Below are 17,210 nucleotides of genomic sequence, written 5' to 3' on the forward strand. Positions count from 1 at the left end.
CAGAGCTTGCAGTGAGCCACGATGGTGCCACTGCACTCCAGCCTGGGCGACAGAGCGAGACTCTATCTCAAAAAAGAAAAAAAAATTAAAACTAAAAAAACAATAAAAAAAGGATAATACAACATGGACTAGAGGGATATGACACTTAAGTTCAAATCCATTTAAATAGATAGATACAGAGATAACATAGATGATAGATATATAAAACAAAAAGGAAGACTTTTGCTTACAGTAGAAACCTGAGTGCTGACTAATGTATATAGATAAAGTACTAGTGTTTCAAAATCACCATTTTACACCCATCATTGGGGAAAAAAAAAAAAAAAACTGTATCAGGCAAGAATCATCAAAGGATCAAAGGATGCTAAATCTAGGTGAAAATTCTCATGATACACAGGGTACTTTTATATCCAAAGTAATGTCCTTACCAGCTATTTATTAGTTCCAAAGGAAGAAAACAGCAATCATACAATGGGAGAAACTGGAAAATACCTTGAATAAGTAAGCAAAGTTAACATGACTACTGAGAAGTTAGACATTATATGCCTCTAGATGTGATACCTTGTGAAGGACAAAACATCACATAACTTGCATCTAATCATGAGAAAACATTGGATAAATAACAAGTAGGGAGCATTCTGTTTAATAGAGGGGAGCACCCTGCCATCTGTTAAAGAAAAGGGGAGGAACTGTGTTCTTAAAAATGTAAATTTCAAAAAAAAAAAAGAAAGAAAAACAGAAATCAGTGGAATACTGCAGGTGAAAGAAAGGTAAGGAGGCATCATAGCTAAATGTAATGCCCAACTCAAGACTGAAAATGGTATTCATGGGATAAAAACACTATTAAAGCTGTTCTTGGACCATTTGAAAAAAGTTGAATGCAGAAAGTAAATTAAATAAAAATATTGTTATCATGATTACATTTATAGAAGTTAATGACTGTATTGTCATTATTTAAGAGAATCTTCTTTTTCTTAGAAAACTATATTGATATCATTAGGTTTAAAGTTCCATAATTTGTATGATTTATCAATAAATGTCCAGAAAGTATACAGAAGTTATAAATCAAATGTATTAACATGTTGACAATAGCTTAGCCTGGGTAAAGGGTATTGAGTGCTTTTTGTGCTACTTTTTTTTTACACCCTTTCTGTAAGTTTAAAATATTTACAAACCAAAAGGCAAACCATTTATTTAAAAAATCACTGGGCTATATGTAAAAAACAAGTGACTTATGGATCACAGAGTTTTATGGATGAACCTACTCTGTGGGGGATAAGTTAGGGGAAGGATAAAAAATGCCAGTGTCCTAGTTATTTTAAGACTTCATAAGCTGGTCATATTTTTATCTCCCAGAAATCTTGTCTCATATTTTCAGAACATGATTCTTGTTGGTTCTCTATCTGAACATGATTATTGTTAGTTCTCTATCTGTTCTTAGAGTTATAGGTTTGTCACATCAGCCTCATAACTCATGGTTTTTCTGTGACACCTGACTCCTAGAACACCTTTTGAAGCCAGGGTAATACAAGGCAGATGTTCTGCCAGCTCAAACCAGAACCTTCTAGTACCTCAGACTACCAGGGTCTGGTGATATTAAGGAGGGAATCCAGGCCAACCTCAGAAGCTGATAGGCAAGATCTTGAAGTCTCAGTGAGATTGCTCTACCCTGAAAATTATAGACATTTTATGCAAAACTGCATAATAAAATTTATGTCTGCAACTTAAATAACAATACAGTCTTTGATTCTTTGTGGTGTATAGTAGGAGCAGATTGTCCAATAGGACAAGCAGAGAAGGATTTCTTTTTGGTTCTCTTTTTGCTCCTATTTTGAGAATACCGAAAAGAGTTATTCTAAATCACTCAAGCATGAAACAAATGACTGCAGTAAAATTATCAAATACCTTCAATTAAAAGAGTAACAAAACCTGTGGGATCCTCCTGGGGTACTAATCTATTATAATAATCCCTCTATAGTTTACTGTTTAGCATTCAGACCCTCAGTCAGGTGATACAGATGAAATTGCTCAAGAAATTCATCTCAAAATAATGTCAACCTTTTCTACATAATATAGAATGTCCAAGCTGGAAGCCACATAAAAGATGACCAGCTCCTAAATCTGCAGAGGTGGAGACTAGAATTTAGAGATTCATGGTGCAGCTAGAACAGATGGTTAATCTCCTTGTTCTAATTTGATAGCTCTGTCCTTCGTGCCACTCAAACTGAATTTTCATACCTATGACAATTCTAATGCCATGAGGAAACACAGATACAAAAGAAGGAGACAGTACCTATTAACTTGTCTTCGGGTAATTGGGCTGAATATTATGAGAGATAAAGGCAGGTAAACCATGAGTTGCTTTTTCTTCTACATTATTATGCTGCCCAGGAAGGAGTTGGTGTTCAATATGTGCTTATTGAATAAAGCATTAAGTCAACACAGAGTTGTGATCCCACTAAACACCTACTATGCACCAATTGTGCATTGCACACTGCATTAAGAGCTCCACAATCCATAAAACACAGCCCCTGATATAGTTTGGATATTTGTCCCTGCCCAAATCTCATGTTGAGATGTAATTTCCAGTATTGGAGGTGGGGCCTGGTGGGAGGTGACTGGATCATGATGGTAGATTTCTCATGAATAGTTTAACACCATGCCCTTGGTGCCGTCCTTGTGATAGTGAGGAAGTTCTTCTGAGATCTGGTTGTGTAAGTGTGTGGCACCTTCCCACGTTACTTCTCCTCTCTCTCTCTCTTGCTCTTGCTTTCACCATATGATGTGCCTGCTCCCCCGTTGCCTTCTGCTATGATTGTAAGCTTCCTGAGGCTTCCCTTGAAGCTGAGCAGATGCCAGCACCATGTTTCCTATAAAGCCTGCAGAACTGTGAGTCAATTAAACCCCCTTTCTTTATAAATTATCGAGTCTCTGGTAGTTCTTTACAGAAATGCAAGAATGGCCTAATATAGTCCCACTAAAGGAGTTCACAGTTTACTTGAGAAAACACACAAGTAAACAGATACAATATTACATGATAAGTACAATGGTGAAAAGGTGACCTGGAGACGCTACAAAACTTTGAAACTGAGAAACTAAAAAGAAACAGGCCTATATGTGTTGTAGTATAGCCAAAATAAGCAATGCGTTGCCAAATGTATTATCAGTTAAGACTGGAAGCTTTGGATAACATACTTATGTCTGACTATCATGTGGCTGGTTTTTTTTTCAGTTGAAACTACAGGGCTATAGCATACTCCTATACATGGGGATAAGGTCACCTCTGAAGAGAATGGCTATTCCTATTAATACTATCAGTCATTCCAGCAAAAACTATCCTGCAGCAGAAAATGAACACTCAGAAGAAAGATGTTACAGGCTGAATTATGTCCCCTCATGTATGTGACTGTATATGAAGACAGGGCCTTTAAGAGGTAATTAAGGTAAAATTACATCATTGGGATGGGCCCTAATCCAATATAACTGGTGTCCCTTAAGATGAGGCCCTTAGGACACAGAAGACAGAATAGGGGGTGAACAGGTGAGGACACAGTGAGGAAGTCATCTGGAAATCAAGAAGAGAGGCCTCAAAAGAAACCAGTCCATTGATATCAGACTTCTAGCCTAGAGAATTGAGAGAAAATACATTTCTGTTGTTTTGACCATCTGGTCTGTGGTATTGTATTATGATGTCCCTAAGAAGCTGATAGAGAAGGCTCCAGATTAGAATGAAGAAAAGTCACCTTCTCCTTCTGGAGCCAGGAGTTACTTTGACTTTCACTCTGAGCTCTTGAGATTTCTAAGGCATTTTCAGAAGAAGCTGGTAAACTAGGCCCAGCCACTGGAAGCAGGTCAGGGGTGAGGCGGAAAGTCCAAGTGGGGAAGGCAGGCCAAGCTGTGTCTTGGCTCAGGTCTGGGTTGTGACTTACTTCCTACATTGTACTTTTCTGTTATGGTCAGACTTTGAAAAAAATAATTATTAATATTATAACCTGACCTTTGGTTCTTTGGGGTGGTTTACCTCCTTTCATGGGAACAAGTAAAGAAGAAAAACTTCTATGTACACTGGAGTTTCATTTTCATGAAGGAGGGTCATCAGGGAGCAGAGAGAAAGGGGATCAAACCTGAGCAACTGATACTGAGCACACGTGAGGTCCAAGGTGCACCTCTCAGGCAGGAATACCTTAGAGGGAGAGAGGCCTAATTTCAAGCAGGCTAGCAGATCTCCTTGAAAGTAAATTAAAGGTAATATTATTTTCTATGGCAGTTTAATAAATTCTGAAGGCATGAGGACATGAGAGACATATTTTGAGAGTCTATACAGAATTCGATTTGGGAAGATGAATATGGGTTGGATATTCAAACTGCTGGTAAAGGTGTCTGTGAGACATTTAGATGTTAAAATCTAAAATCGCTGATCTGGAGAAACAGTGTGGCTCACTCTGTCAGTCAGAGTGTTTCACACATAGAGGGCACCAGCCAAAATAGAACTAGAAAGAAACCAATACACACACAAGTTACTGTGTATATTTTTAAATATATAAAGGAATATATACCATATGTAAATATATGGTAAACATATAAGTAAATAAGAATTAAAATAGAGATGTTTACACACAAACTATGTGATGCTGTCTTATAGTCTGAGATGGTGTTTCTTCATGTAGGTGAGAGGCAACTTATGTATATATAACTAGAGATACTACACGTAATTACATATATGAACATGTATTTCTCCATATATATAAAGATAAATATTTATTTTAAAAAATTCCCAAATCTCACATAATCACACATAACCCCACAACGCAAATGCATTCCATGTTCCCTGGAGCATCTCACATAAACACACACACACACACACACACACACACACACACACACACACACACACACACACACACACACACACACACACACACACACACACACACACACACACACACACACACACACACACACACGTACTGCCAAGTTCCCTGGAAGACACTGTGCTTTGCTGCCACCTTGTGGCAGCACAGGGATCAAACAAGACCACAGGAGTCTTTCTGCTAGTTTTATAAGACATTTTATAGTTGGCAAATAAATGGCCACTGGCCTTTAACCAGAACAAGCCCAGCGGCCATTGCCCTCTAGTAGAAAAGCTGCCCACACTTCCAGAACCTCTCAATGAGACTAGGCGTCCATGTTTTGAGTATGTAAGGTGCATGCATCCAATGGTGTCCCACATCAGGTGGGTGAAAAAGAGGCTTTCCTGGGAGAAGAGAAAATGCTGGGTCTGAGATTTCAGAATGTGCTGGGGGCAGTGCAGTTGTAGTGGGTTATGGTGGTACAGGGCCAGAGGGGCAGCAGGAGGACCGCGCGGGGTGCCCCTGAGAGTTTCTGGATGCAGACTGAGAAAGTCTGTTAGGGCAGAGTCTAGTGGGTCTAGAGCACCCCTCGTGGCAGCCTGAGGAACACCTGGATGAAAGGCAGAAAGGCAACAGAAGAGCCATGTGCCTGAGACCTCACACCAGTGTGAGCAGCAGGGAAACGGGTCTGGCTTAACAAAACCCCTGGGCTGCAATGTAGGTGGTTGACGAGGAAGAACCGTTCAGTGGTAGAGTATTCAGCACTGCCTTCCCAGCTGGATGAATAATGCCTGTCCCAAAATTAGGGCCCAGCTTGTGGTTGAGGCGGTTCATTGTGGTGGATTCAAGTGAACTTGCTCAAGTGGGGATGCTACCGACAACCCTCAGGCCTTGGGCTGGAAACACTGTTAGCTTTTTGTCTGGCTTGTGCTTGTCAAAACAAGGCTGGATAATGCATGGCTGCAAAGCCAAAAAAAAATAGGTGATCTCTTCTGTTATTAGATGCTCAGGAAGACGGTGGCCAGGTGGAACTCGAATGGAAGAACACTTAATTTGATCAGGTATCGTAGGCTTTTGACGCTCCCATTCATGCCAACACAGCTAGCTGGTCAGCACTCTCTGTTGATGTCCACAAGTGTATGTGCAAGCTGGCCCAAACACCAAGGGAAATAATGTCTCCGATCTGACATCCAACGTGAAGCTGCATCTTCTCATGTGACCACAGGATCAACACTCAGTAGAGTCTCAGTGTTTTAACATCACTGATCTGCAGAAACAGTGCAGCCCAGCATGCTCATCTGAAGTGTTTCACACAGACAGGGCACCACCTAAGATATAACTAGAAATAAATATATTCACACACATAAATGTGTTTACATTTAAAGGTTTAAGGAAGTATGTAACATGTAAAAACACGTGTATCAACATAGAAATATAGATGTGTAGACATAGATCTTTGCTGTACTCTCTGCCAGCCTACGTTGGTGTTCTTTCTTGCAGGTGATTAGAAAACATAAAATACACAGATTCTTATGAAGGAATAAATTTGAATATTTGGTCTAATTATATATATTTATACATAAATACATAGATTTAAAATAAATTTATAAATATAAATATATAAAAAATAAACATTACCCAAAACTCAATGAAAAACCCACACGTACTACAAACAGATGCATTTGCAGGTATATTGGGGCCATTGGGCCTCGGGGCCCTTCTTGCCACCTACTAGCAGCCTAGGGAACCCTAAAGCCACCAGGAGTCCTTTCCTGCCAGGTCCATGTCACTGGTCATGGATGGGAAACACCTGGCCATTGCCCTTTAACAAGAGCCAGTCCCAAGGCCATCACCCTCCATTGGGAAAAATGGCCAGTTTCCCAGAACTTGTGCATCAGGTTAGCTGGGCTTCTTTGGAACACTTCAGGTAGGGGCAATACAATTAGTTTGGTGAGTAGAGAAAAGGCTTTTCATGGAGAGAAAGGAGGGTCTGAGCCCTCAGGATGCACTGGGAGCAGAGAAAGGCAGGTTCAGTAAGATGGCACAGGATGGAGGGACAGGCAGGCCAGAGTGAAACTGCACTGAGTGCCCTTGAGAGCATTTGGGGACCAAGAGCAGCAGCATGACTTCCCCCAAACACTGAAGGAAGCAATGGCCTTGACGCCCAAAGTCAAAAGCACAACTACATCTTCCCACTGGGCCAGAGAATCATCAACACTGGGTAGGGTCTCAGCTTTGGAAATCACTGATCTGGAGGAACAGGGAAGCCCAGCCTGTTGGTCTGGAGTGTTTCACACATTCAGGGTCTCAGCTAAGACACAGCGAGAAATAGATATATCCACATACAGAAACATGTGTTTGTTAAAGATATAAGGGCATATTTAACATATGTGAATATATGTATCAGCATATAAATAAATTTTTATATATATATATTTATTTATACAGGAAACTGGGTAGGGCTTTCTGCCTGTCCATGGTGGTGTTTCTCCACTCAGGCAAGAAGAAAATCTATCTGTCTATCTATCTATCCACACACACATAAATATATACATATTCATATAAATAAGTGAATGCAAATATTCTGTATAATCTGTATATATAGAAAAATATGTATGAACAAATACATAAATATAGGTATATATGTATAAGTCTCTACATACAAAATAAAGAAAACCCAGACAAGTTACCCCAAATCCACACAGATGCACTTGCAATTATACGAGAAGCCATTGGGCCCCCTTACCACAGACTGGCAGTGGAGCGAAACAAAAGGCCCAAAGGCTCCTTTCCTGCCAGTTCCGTGTGAGCCTCCACAAATGACAAACCCCTGAACATGGCCCTTTGACCAGATCCCTCCCAAAGGCCATCATCTTCTAGTGGGAAAGCTGCCCACTTATCCAGAAGCTGTCAATCAGGACAGGGGCTCCTCTTTTGATAGTTGAGGTGGGGACATAGAGAGGCATCCCGGTTTGGGTGGGTGGAGAAGAGGCTTTCCAGGAGGATGAAAACAGGCGAGGTCTGAACACACAGGAAGCACTGGGCACAGCATGAGTCTGGGTCATGTAAGGGGGCTGCGGGTCCGAGGGTCAGCAAGGCCAGAACAGGATGGCTCTGAGTGCTCCTGAGAGCATTTGGGGACCAGGAAAGTGGCCCCCCATTTATTCTGAAGACTGCATAGACCTGTGTGAACCCGTTATGGCAGGCTCCAGCTGCATCTTGAGAAACCAGGGCAGACTCAGAGAACACTTGGATTAAAGACACCTGGGAGGGAGGCTGAGATGGGCAGATCACTTGAGGTCAGGAGTTTGAGACCAGCCTGGCCAACATGGGGAAACCCCATCTCTACTAAAAATACAAAAAAAAAAAAAAAAAAAAAAGCAGATGTGGTGGTGGGCACCTGTGATCCCAGCTACTAGGGAGGCTGAGGCAGGAAAATCGCTTGAACCCAGAAGGCTGAGGTTGCAGTGAACTAAGATCGCGCCACTGCACTCTGGCCTGGGTGACAACGAGACTCCATTTAAAATTTAAAAATAATAATAATAATAAAAAGACACCTGAGAACCCCCAGGCTTGAGGTTTCTTCCAAAACTTTGAGAATCATGGAAATGGGTCTGGCTTGACAAAGCTTTCTTGTCCACAGTGTAGATGGTAGATGAGGAAAAGCAGGTTAGAGGCAGATGCTGGACATGGCCATCCCCAGGGAATGGATGATGCCTTTCAAAGAACTCGGCCCCAGCTTGTGGGTGAGGCAGGCGTGTTCCAGGAGGGCTGAACTGCACGTGCAAAAGTCGAAAGTCCACCGGGATCCCTAAGGTTCCGGGCCTGGCATCTGGCCTTGGGACAGCAGCAGCGCTAGCTTTCTGCACAGACTTTGGGTCGCCAAGTCTAGGCTGAAAACTGTATTGTCTTACGCCCAAAAGAAAGCCCTGTCTCTTCTGTCCTTTGAAGCTCAGGGAGGTAGTAACCAGACGGAACAGAGGTGCCTTTCCACTCTCCCAGGGGATAAACTGTCAGTGGGGCTCAGTGTGTGGAAACTGCTGCTCTGAAGAAATGGAGCAGTGAGGTCTGCTGGTCTGGAGTGCTTCACACACACAGGACACCAGTTGAGGCATAATTCGAACAAACACATACACAAATCCATGTCTATACTTTTAATATATGAAGAAATAGATAACATATATAAATATATGTATCAACATAAATAAATAAAAATTAAAACATAGATATTTATACATGAAACTTCTAAGAGCTCTTTGCCTTTGTGGTGGTGTGCCTCCAGGCAAGAACAAGAAAGCCTACACATGTAAATTAATACATAAAAAGATGTATTACTTAGTAAACATATATAATCACATAGATTTATTTATAAATATGCATGTATGTATGTACATATATTCAAATATGTATGTACATATATTCAAATATATATGTATGTATATTCATATATACATCATAAACCCTCAAGCATGTGGGTATATACACACACACACACACGAATAAACTAAACATAACCCCAAAATCTCACACAAAGACACACACACACCCCCACACAGATGCACGTACTTTTACACTCCTGGTCATTGGGCAATGCTGCCACCTACTGGAATGGAGCCAAAAAGCCACATTGCATGACCCCTTTGCAGATGGTAAACACTCAGCCATCCCTTTGAAGCAGGGCCAGTCCAAAGGCCATCATCCTCTGACTTAAAAGCTGTCCACATCGCCAGAACCTGTCAATCAGCATAGGTGCTCTTAGGTGGTTGCATTCAAGGGTGTCTTTCATGGCTGACTGAACTGCAAAGGAGCAGGTGAAGCTTTCTCAGCACAGCTGCATCTTCCCAGTTCACCAGAGGAACCTCACTCAGTGGGGGCTCAGGGATTTGGAATCTCTGCTATTAGGAAACAGTGTGGGACACTCTGTAAGTCTGGAGCGTTTCACACATAGAAGACATAAGCAAAGATATAACTAGAAATAAATATACACACAAATATGAACATTTAAAATGTGTCATGAACTATGTGACACGTGAATATGTGCATCAACATAGAAATAATTTAAAACTGATATACAGATATTTCTACATACAATACCATAGTGCTTTTTACCAGACTGTGGTGCTGCTTCTCTATGCAAAAGAGTAAAAATCATCTACACACACACACACACACACACACACACACACACGGAAACTATAATATTGTACCCAAAATATACTTCTTTAACATATTTTGAGATGACCCTTCAGAGGGCCTGCAATCAGAAGGAGCCCTGCAAAGTTGTCTTTTGCAGGTGAGATTCGCAACTTTGTAGAAAAGCTGCATTGATAGAGTCATAATTGAAGCTCTGAGGCCCTCCCTTGTCTGGATGTAAAAAACCGAGAGTCTGACACCTTTAAAGGTCTGAGAAAAAAAAATTACCAACTCTTTCTCTGAGGGCTACTACCGGTGACGATTCTTGTAAATAACAAGACCACGTTTCCTAGCCAGGCCTTTCTGTCTCCTCTGTTAACTGGTTTTGCCAGCATCCCCTGTTTTCCCACTATCCATGCCCCTATTCTTTGTGTTACCTTAAGATGTCATAAAACATCGACCCTTTGCTTCTGTCTGAATTCCTATATTCTGTATATTTCATGTGCACATATTCCAAATGTATATACATTTGCATGCTTTTTCTCTGAGTAATCTGCCTCTGGTCAAATGTTACTTTAGAAAAACTCAAGAGGGCAAAGGAGAAGTTTACCCTTGGCCTGTACAATACATCTATACCTCAATAAATACAGATATCATATATACAGATACATGTATACAATATATGGGGATAAATAGGTAGACATATATAAATTTAAATATATGAAATAAACACAACCAGAAAATAAACACACACAAACACAAAAACAGATGCAAACACATTTACACTAGGGGCCACTGGGCCATCTTGCCACCTGCTAACGTAAAGGGAGCCACAAAGGTCACAGGAATATGTTTTGTTTTGTTTTGTGGGTTATTTTTATTTTTATTTTTTTGACACGTGGTCTCACTCTGCTACGCAGGCTGAGATGCAGTGGCATGATCTTGGCTCACTGCAACCTTTGCCTCACAGGTTCAAGCAATTCTCCTGCCTCACCTTCCCCAGCAGCTGGGATTACAGGCATGGGCCACCACGCCCGGATAATTTTTGGATTTTTAGTAGAAACGGGGTTTCTCCATGTTGGCCAGGTAGTCTCAAACTCCTAACCTCAGGTGATCTGCTCTCCTCGGCCTCTCAAAGTGCTGGGATTATAGGTGTGAGCCACCGTGCCCAGCCCAACCACAGGAGTTTTACCCTGTCACTTCCATGTGACCCCACACTGATGGCAAACATCAGCTCACCACTTTAACCAGACCCAGCCCAGGTGCCGTCACCCTCCAGTGCAAAAGATGTCCACATCCCAAGAACCTGGCAGTCAGGATTGGTGCTCTCCTTTTGAACACCTTCAGAGCATATGTGGTGTCCCGTTTAAGCGGGTGGAGAAGAGCCTTCATGCAGAAAAAAAGAACGGCCAGGTCTGAGCCTTCAGCATGTGCTGGGGGCAGTGTGAGTGCATGAGAAGCATGATGGTAAAAGGCTGGAGGGACAGTGAGGCCAGGGAAGGTCTCTGCTGAGGACCATTGACAATTTTCAGGAATCAGGAAAATGGGTCAGACTCTGAAGGCTACTCAATTCTGAGGAAGTTTGTTCCAGCCAGTTTCATCTGGAGTGAGAAAACTCTGCAGTTGTTCTTGAGGTACGTGAGGAGTCAGGTGCATGAGGTTTCTTTCATAAAAATAAAACACATGGAAAACAGAGTTCTGGCTTTCTAGACTCCAAAATAGGTGGCAGGCAAAGAAAACCATGTCAGAAAAAAGGCTGTTGGACACTGCTGACTCAGAGAATGGATAGTGTCTGTCACCAAACTAAAACTTAGCTTGTGCAGTGATGTGATGCTGCCATATCAGATATGAACTGTACATGCACAAGCCAGGAAGCTACAGAGAGCCCCAAGGCCCTGGGCTAGGGATCTAGCCTTGGCCTGAATCACTGCTAGCTTCCCAGCTGGCCTCTGCATCCCAAGGCCAGGCTGAAGTGCATGGACCTACAGAAAGCCCCATCTTTTCTATTTTTAAAATCTCATGGAGGTACCAACCAGATAAGACTTGAATGGAAAAATCACCTGATATTACCCAGTTCCATAGGCTTTTAGCATCTCCATTCATCCCGGAACATCCAGTCAGCTCTCTCTGCTGTGTCCTAGAGCACCAGGAAACGAATAAATAGTCCTAGAATGAGACACAAAGGATAAAGGCAAGTATTAGAGGTGAGTGGCAAGGCAGGCAGTGGCTCTTCTGCCTCATCCCCTCTGCATGAGCATTGTAGGGAGGAGGTCTGGGTGACAGGAATCATTTGAAGTCTCCTCCCTCCTCTCTGGAGAGTCGTAAGACCTGAGGTCTACAAGGAACCTACCGTCCTTGCCTTTGTTGGGGGTTACTCAGCAGCCAACTGCCTATGCTCTGGGTCTTTAGTTCGGATTTTGATGATTCCTGGGGGTGCTATAGAGTCATCATGTGCCTTGACAGTAAGTGTGTGGGAGCTAGGTTTAGTCTGGCAGAAAGAGAAGTACAGGGACTCCTGCGGAGCAAAGCCTCTTCAGGAAAGAAGAGTTGAGCTCAGGCATCTCCTTCAGAAGTGCTGGCTCACTGCTACTTCTACACCTCCCCGTACCGGGGGAGTCTTCTCTGAGGCTGCCCTGGGTCCTGTCTGCCTGGACACTCACCCTGCAGATAACTCTCTGCATTCAGCAGGGTCTGGCCCAGGCCTCTCCTGAGGACTGGAGACCACTCTGCTCTTCTCCAGACACTGCAGAATTCTGGGGAGGAGAGGAAGGTAGAATAAACACTTTCTTCCTGCTTCTCTAGGTTGCTGGGTCATCTCTCTCCTCCTTTTAGCTGCAGACTCACAGTCTACCCCCTTCTTCTTCTTTACAAGCCCCTTAGGTCCTCCAAGGACCAAAGTAAAAAAATGTTTTAAAAATGTGTAGGTTCATTCTACTTCCACCCTGCTATGTAACTTCCCTGAAGTGACACGCACAGGTTCTTCCATCGGCTTGTGAGGAAGTTTCATCTGCTTGTGGAAAATAAAAGACAAACAAGGGATACAATTCAATATTTTAAAAAATAATATTTAGGAAAATCAATCCTAAAGATATTGATTATAAAAACCCACTATTTTGGTATAAATTTGTCAACCTGAAATAATCAAAGGAAGAGAATCTCATTTCCAAGAGTGTACTCAAGTGAAAGCTGGGAAAACCCCTTCATCTTGGTAAGTGCAGGAGTGAGAGAAATAGAATGCATAAGTCATTTATTTATAGACAGCCATCCACTTCTTAGAATATGCTCACTGTATTCACACAACACTGTTTTTGAGGCCTACTAATAGTGCTTTGTTTATATGTATGTATGCATATATGTGCACAAATATCCATTTCCTATAAAATATATAGTTAATATAGCTATGTTACATCATGATGAAATTGTGTGTAATCACTATAATATTTAGAGAAAAATATATACATCTATAAATGTAAATGTATAAAATAAACACAACAAGAAAATAAGCACACACAAAAAACAGTTGCAAATACACTTATACTAGGGACCATTGGGCCCTCTTGCCACCTGCAAATACATTTATATGACATTGTGTGTAAAAGCTATGATATATATAGAGAAATATATACATATGTATGTATATAAATATAAATGTATACAAGAAACACAACCATATCTTATGCATAAAATCTCCAAGTAAAGGTTATCTAAATTTAGTATATATTTCAGTACAATAAACATTGCAAATAAGATCTTTGAAAACGTCCTCTGTGGCTTCTTGTCAGGGGAATATGCCCAGGATGTGATGACGGGACATAAAGTATATGCATAATTATTTTCACTAAGTATGAAGAAAATCACCAACTGTGTCTGCATCCTTGAGATAAAAAATGAACACGTCCACATATATTTCTACTAAATTTGGCATAAGCCAAATTTCTAAAATTAATAAATTGATATAAAGTGTCCTTTTTTTTTGAGATGGAGTTTCACTCTTCTTGCCCAGGCTGGAGTGCAATGGTGCAATCTCTGCTCACTGCAACCTCTGCCTCCTGAGTTCAAGTCATTCTCCTACCTCAACCTCCGAACTAGCTGGGATTACAGGCGCCCACCATCAGGCCCAGCTAACTTTCTGTATTTTTAGTAGAGATGGGGTTTCACCATGTTGGCCAGGCTGGTCTTGAACTCCTGACCTCAGGTGATCCACCTACCTCGGCCTCCCAAAGTGCTGGGATTACAGGCGTGAGTCATCGCGCCTGGCGTAAAGTGCTCTTTTGTGCCATTTATCTGATCACTAATTTATCCAAGTTTCCCTTCACATATTTTTAATCTATTAAAGTTTTTCCTACTTTGAATTACATTCATATGCTTCTCAGTGTTCTGTTGGATTTCACAAGTCTTTTCTTGTTAATGTAAAATATTTTCTTAAAAAGGAATCATTAGAATGAGTGTTCTGTGTGTCTAAAAATCCTAGTTTCTTCCGGATATTTATCCTCTCATTTTTTGTTAGTTACTAGAGCCCCACATATTCAGTTGATAACATCATCATCCATGTAAATACTACACTTCTTAGCCTCCCTTGCAGGACAGTGTGCCCGTGGAACTAAAGCTGGGAAAGTGAGAGAGGCAGAATTGTTTGTCTGTGACTTATAGGGACTTTCCTTTCTGGAGGAGTTCTTTTGTTATTTTTTTTTTGTCCCCTCTCTCTCTCCTTTTTCATGATGGCAGCTGGGGATGCATTGTGTTTCCTGGAGCTCCAGCAGCCGTATGTGACTATGAGTAAGGGAGCTGTGCCCTGGGCAAAGTGCGGAGTTCTGGGGAGTACGGAGTTCTGATGGCTTATGAAGCAGAGCCGCCACACCAAATCTGGATGGCCAAGCCTCTGTCTGATTTTACATCAGCAAAAAGTATGCTAATTTGTCTAAGGGATTGTTATTTGGGGGATTTTCTGTCACATTCAATTGAACCTTATTCTATGTAGTGGAGGCTGTACATAGATCTACTCCATAAATACAGATTATAGAGAAGAATCCTGAATGACACAGGCAATGTGGCTTTGCCATCATGAATTGGTCAAGATTATTCCATTTTCACTTCTGGGTACCTTGAATGTAGTGTTTGACACGTGTTTCTTTTTCTTTTATCACAAGTTTAGCTCATTTAATGACTATTGGGCTAACCATGGCACATTCTTCTTCTGCATGCACCGTACCCTACATCCAGGTTCATGTCACTGTGTGATATCAGTGTCATTGTGACAGCTATAAGAGGATACAGGAGCAACAGTGCAACAAAGTCACCTCTTGGCTGATGTGAGTATTCCCTTAGGTTTAAGTGAACAGGAAAATGGGAGCTCAAAAACAGTCTGTCAAATGAGGTCGCAGAAACTATGTGCAAATTTAATTTAAAATGCTGAGCTCTGTCCTCAGTTGCACGTGCCTCTGCACAACAGGTTTCTATTCGGGAAGGGCAGTGTGGTTCTTCTCACATATTTTCCCTTTGTTTTCTCCCAGGCTTCGTGTGAAAGCAGAAGACCCATGAGAGAGCATCTGGAGACTGGTCTTACACTGCTTTTCTCCACAGGAATGTCAGCTGGGCACTGCAGCCACGTGTCCCAGGTGTCACTGAGGAGGGCTGCGTTCCCATCTTCAGTGAGGCAGAGCTGAGAGAAAGCAGGCGGGGTTCACAGTTGCCTCACCTACTTGTTTAAGCAATACATTAACAGTTCAAACTAAAAGAAATCTGAGATGTTATTGAAGCATTTAGAACAACATATAAAGCGCAGATCACTTTTAAATATTTGAGAATGCACACAAACCACATGAAGCTACTTTTGTTAACAGTATATGTTCTTTGCAGTAGCGGTTAGTAGAATTCTTTCGTGAGATGGCTTTTTTTTTTTATTTTTTTGAGACAGGATCTTACTGTGTTACCCAGGCAGAAGTGCTGTGGTACAATCATAGCTCATTGCAGCCTGGAACTCCTGGGCTCAAGCAGTCCTCCCAAGTAGCTGAGACTGCAAGGACACGTCACCACATCTGACTATTTACCTATTTAATTTTTGTAGAGACAGAGTCTTACGTGTTGCCCATGCTTTCTGGAACTCCTAGTCTAAAACAACCCTCCTGCCTCAGGCTCTCAAAGTGCTGGATTACAGGACTGAGCCATGGTGCTCTGCTAGCATTTTTTTTTTTTTTTTTAAGCAATCACCATTTGGATTTTTAGTTTTCTTAACTTTTAGGTTTCTAACAGTTCAATACACATTCAAGTGCTCCTTGGAATATTTTTTTCTGGTTTAACTACTGGTTTAGGCAATGTCTACGGCTTATTTTAGTGCTAGTCTGTATCCATTTGGTTAGAGTACGTATGAGTAAAGCCAAGGTCATTCAATGACTTCACTCCAATACGTTTTCTGTAATCTCTAATTCTAAAATTGCCTAATGATTTTGGGGAAAAAAAGTGCTTTGGGGACAAATACTTCAGAGTCCCTACTCTGCTAATGCAGAGTCAGTCTTAATTAATAGTGAAAATGACATCGTTTTGCTTTATTCAATGAGATTAACTGAGCAAACATTTATTGAGCAGCAATTCTGGACAAGACATTAAGAAACATACAAAATGGGCCAGGCTCGGCGGCTCACACCTGTAATCCCAGCACTTTGGGTGGCCAAGGTGGGCAAATCACGAGATCAGGAGATGGAGACGATCCTGGCCAACATGATGATGAAACACCGTCTCTACTAAAATACAGAAGATTAGCCGGGTGTGGTAGTGGGCGCCTGTAGTCACAGCTACTCTGAAGGCTGAGGCAGGGGAATTGCTTGAACCCAGGAGGCAGAGATTGCAGTGAGCCCAGATCGCGCCACTGCACTCCAGCCTGGCGATAGAAGGAGACTCTGTCTCAAAAACAAACAAATAAAAAAGAAACATACAAAATGATAATAAATTGTATTGACATTAGGAAGCTTAAGGGAAATATGACATATTAATAAATTACTACAAATTAAGGCATAATATAATAATGGAAGAGAATAAAGTATTTTATTAAACATGTTCTACCACCCACAATTCCAAATGTGCAGCTTCACTCAGGGGAAGTAAGTTTCTAGGCCAGCAGCTAAGGATGCATTTAGTTTATTTTCAGCCTCTCAAAATGCAGTTCTGTAATCAGAATACAAAAACAACCAACAACAACACTAGCCCAAACTTCATTACATTTCAGGTAATACT

General features: G+C 41.5%; 1 long non-coding RNA gene across 1 annotated transcript; it reads right to left on the reverse strand.

Moving 5' to 3' along the window:
- Positions 1-9,334: 9,334 nt before the first annotated feature.
- LOC139356098 (uncharacterized) lies at positions 9,335-13,478 on the reverse strand. Its single transcript, XR_011607483.1, has 3 exons — positions 12,644-13,478; positions 12,044-12,149; positions 9,335-9,745 (listed from the first exon to the last, which is right to left on the reverse strand). It is a non-coding gene; the product is annotated as an uncharacterized lncRNA (long non-coding RNA).
- Positions 13,479-17,210: the final 3,732 nt, after the last annotated feature.

This window comes from Macaca nemestrina, chromosome 9 (assembly GCF_043159975.1).
Source record: "Macaca nemestrina isolate mMacNem1 chromosome 9, mMacNem.hap1, whole genome shotgun sequence".
Taxonomy (NCBI): Eukaryota; Metazoa; Chordata; class Mammalia; order Primates; family Cercopithecidae; genus Macaca; species Macaca nemestrina.